The 3,878-nt window shown below is 41.4% G+C and overlaps 1 long non-coding RNA gene across 2 annotated transcripts in view; it reads left to right on the top strand.

Annotated features, from left to right (window-relative positions):
* LOC109304873 overlaps window positions 1-3,878 on the top strand; it is a 12,505-nt gene that overhangs the window by 4,782 nt on the left and 3,845 nt on the right. For both annotated transcript variants that reach the window (XR_002099498.1, XR_002099497.1), the window contains one exon: window positions 3,073-3,273. This is a non-coding gene — a long non-coding RNA (uncharacterized LOC109304873). The remainder of the gene's footprint in view (window positions 1-3,072; window positions 3,274-3,878) is intronic.

Raw genomic sequence — 3,878 nt, 5'->3', positions numbered from 1 at the left:
GGTGGTGGTGTCAGGTGGTGGAGGGGCTGCCTGGAGCATTAGGGTGCTGAAAGCGTGGAGCCATGTAGCTAGGTGGCAGGCAGGAGTCTGGCCCCCAGCTGGCTGGTCTGACAGGGTGCAAATTTATGCCTGCAGTCAGCGCTTACACTCGCATTTAATCACAGTAAAGTACCCTGGTGTAAGATAGTATTGTCCCTGACAGTACAATCTCACTGCAGCATTAACTAGTTTACTGTTGCTTAATGCCATCTCATGTGTAGACAGTGATACTTTACTTCGCAGCTAATTAGTCTACCCTGAAGCTCAGTGCATGTGTAGCCACTATGGATGAAACAATCTTTACAAATCATTGCAAAAGGCTTTCACTTTTCTTGCTTTAAGGCACAAATAAATCAGCCCATTAGCTCTCAGGAGAATCATCATTTGGCTAATCCTTTTTATGAACAGTTCTTCACCAATCCTGGTGAAAACATTGGCTGATTATTCTTAGAGGCTTTAGCATAATGTAGCATGTGAACCTGTACTACACCTACAGGAAGCAACAGGGCAAAGAGACTAGAGAGAATGGGACAAAGCATGAAGAGAGCTGATGAGTCAGGAAACTATTCTCTTCAGACTCCAGCAAACCCAGCTGAGGACTAATTAAATACAAATGTTTCACCAGTTCCTGTTTATACCCAGGAGGAAGTTTGATTCCCTGTTTACCCAAATGATTCCATTTTCTTAACCAATCCATAGAGCTTTCAGGACACAAAAACATCTCAAAGGACCTTTAAGAGCAACTGCTTTTAAATTAAGGGAGAATGAGAGAAGGCCCAGAATAGCAGAGCATTCATTTCAGAGAGAAGTGTTCGCCATCCCCTATTCCCATCATTGGTTATTATCTCCTCTGTGCATAATGAAAGAAATAGGGACCTGCTGCACAATTGGGGCCAGAATTTTAAAGATCTTTAGGCACTCAGGGGGATTTTCAACAATTCTTAAGGAGCCTAATTCCCATTGAAATCAGGGGTTAGATGTCTTGGTACTTTTAAAAATCCCATCAGGTGCCGTAAGGCTTCATAGTACTCCCCTCCCCTTCTCTCACCTGTCCTAGCAGTGAACACAGTTAAACTGCAATGGAGCATCTTGCCTAGGGAACACCAACATATAGACTTTTTTTTTTTTTAAAGTGCACCGTATCTTACAATGCTTATTATTAGAGCCCCATAGGACTTCAGACTTTTCTTGTCCCCTGTGAGGAGGCTTACAGAGCTCTAACAAACATGGAGAAAACCAGCAGCATTTGTCTGCTGCCCAATGTAAGATATATACAGCTCTGCATAAAATCGCTTATGGCAAAGCCTGACTTTCTATTACTCAATTATCTTCATGTCTGACTGAGATCAGCTAGTGAATAAAAGGCAGATGGTTAAAATTAAATCTAACCAAGACCAAAGTGATACTGGTGGGAAGATGTTGGTGACCTGCTTACCATTATAGCATCCTTCCCTGTTGACAGTCTGCTGTCCAGTAGTCAAGTCAGTTCATAGCTTTGGAATTTTACTGGATTCTTCTTTGGTCCTTAACACTCAAATGTGCCCTGGTACCACAGATGCCCTCTTTCATCTGTGACTGGCAAAGAGGCTGCATCCTTTGCTGTCTGGCTATCGTGCCGCACGATTGTCTGACTACCAGGCTGAACTGCAGCAGATCATTCTACTTTGGAATGAGCGAGCAGACAGAGCATCCCAACTTGTCCAGAACTAGACAGCTCCTCTGTAGAGCAGTATCAGTAGCCAAGACTATTTCTCTAGTACTTCACCCGTTACACTGGATGCCCACAGGATACCAGGATCTGCAAGTTCATCACTGGCATTAGGCCAAGCAGCTGAAAAGATCACCTCTCATTTAGGGATACCTCCCTCCCATAACAGTCACATTCCACTAAAATGATGAAATCTTTAATCTCATAATCACCCCCCAGCCAAATGCCCCAGACAACCTGTTTTGAGGCTGGCAAAGCTTTGGTTCTCTTTGTTTCCCCTCCTCCCTGCATCCCCAATTCCTGACTGTTTCAGATTTCCTTGAGGAACTTGGATGAATCATTTTATTTCTGTGCTTCAGTTCCATGTCTGTGAAATAGGCATAACGTTTTTCCCTTTTTTTACTCTGCCTTGTCTATATTGATTAGAAGCCTTCCCAATTGATAGGCTATAGCTCAAAAGTTATGGGCTAGATTCAGTAATTACTGGATAAAATTCATGTGTTATGAAGGGAGTCGGATATGTGACCATAGTGATCCCTTGTAGCCTTAACAATGGGGGACACAGAGTTCCTAGCTTCTAGCTTTGTGTTTGTTTTACCAGACAATCCTACTTTTGCTTTCTATAAAGATGTTTGGATAAAACACATAAACTTTTTCATGCCCAGTTAAAACTTGCAGAGCTCTCCTAGTGTTAGATGGAACACTGAGTGGGGTCTTTCCCACTAGACACAAGCTCACAAGTCTTCATTTTTTTAAAAACTGAGCTTTGATGGAGTTTTTTTAAAAAAGAGTAAAATAGGAACAAGTGAAGGTGCTATTGAGAATTTGATATTAAAAGTTGTTGCGGGATTAGAAAAAGTCTAGTGATCTTTAAAGCTAATATGTTCACCAAGTCCGGGCTCTGTAGAATAACCTTTTTCTCATTAAATGTACTGTATTAATGAAACAGATTTATAAAGGGCACCTGCTCGGGCCTCTTTGGCAATAAATTGTTAAAGAGAGTCAGACCTTCCAGCTAAAAAAAATCACACGTGGTAGTTAATTAAGGAGCATTAATAGGACTCTTATTAATCAGAGGTGATAGTATCACCCTAAAAGCTTCTTCTGAAATGGTCCCATATTACAGTTTCAGAGAGCAGTTAAGCAGCCTCCAATGTAAGTATAGCTTGAGATAACAGCATTAACAAGGGACACATTAATATATAGCACATTGATGTCTTTTCTTTAATAGTCATATTTTGCTGGGGAGTTAGGAAGGAGAAACTTTTTTAATGTTTGACCTAAAGGGAAAGAATGTATTTAAAGTGGATTCTTCAAATCTTCAGGTGAGGCTCCAGGAAAGTCCTATATAACCAGATTTATTGATTGATTAAGAGCTAGCTGATTGATCTTCTCAGCAAGAAACGGAGCAGGTGGAAGGAAATAGTATGTCTCCAACGAGATCGCTATTGCTGCAGGATGTCTATCTCTGTGCTGCAGACCTTAATGGTGTGAAGAAGTCTACAGAGTCTGTGATGCTGGCTCAGGTTTGTTCTCTGATCTTTTTGAGGTTTCCCAATCCCTGCTTATGATCCAGAGGATGTCACCATATCTTACCGCATACCATACAACCCCACCCCCCAAGTAAGACATGCAGCTTGTTTTTAGAAGGTAGAATGAAGAAAAAAAAGGTATTTTTTCCAAAGTCATGGAAGTAGTTGTGAGAGGGTTAAACTTCTAACTTTTGACTGAATAACAAGGGAAGGGTTGAACAACCATTCTAATGTTCTCATGTCTCTGTTCTGGCTTAACACACACCTCCCAATTTTGGATGGCTATTTTTGGGGGGAAGGGTGTGAGGTATGCAAGTAAATTTGGGGATTTGAAAATAAATAATAAAAACTTTCCTCCATACTGTTAAATATACATAAACAGTAGGGCTGTGCAAAGCTTTGGGTGCTGATTCTATTCGAAGGAATTTTGGCCTGATTTGGTGGCCAAATCTCTGAATCCAAGTTGAATCAGGGGACCAAGTAAAAGGTCTGAATTGATTTGAAGCTCTGTGAATTGATTCGGAAAAGATTTGGAGAGCTTCAGTGATTTGGGCAGTCCCCGTCCGCTGCAGCAGACTCCATGCTGGTAAGTAGAGGGC

Source organism: Gavialis gangeticus, unplaced genomic scaffold (genome assembly GCF_001723915.1).
Source record: "Gavialis gangeticus isolate Ggan-Ray unplaced genomic scaffold, GavGan_comp1, whole genome shotgun sequence".
Classification (NCBI taxonomy): Eukaryota; Metazoa; Chordata; order Crocodylia; family Gavialidae; genus Gavialis; species Gavialis gangeticus.
The sequence above is the reverse complement of the archived record's forward strand: the minus strand, read 5'-3'. Positions and strand labels throughout refer to the sequence as shown.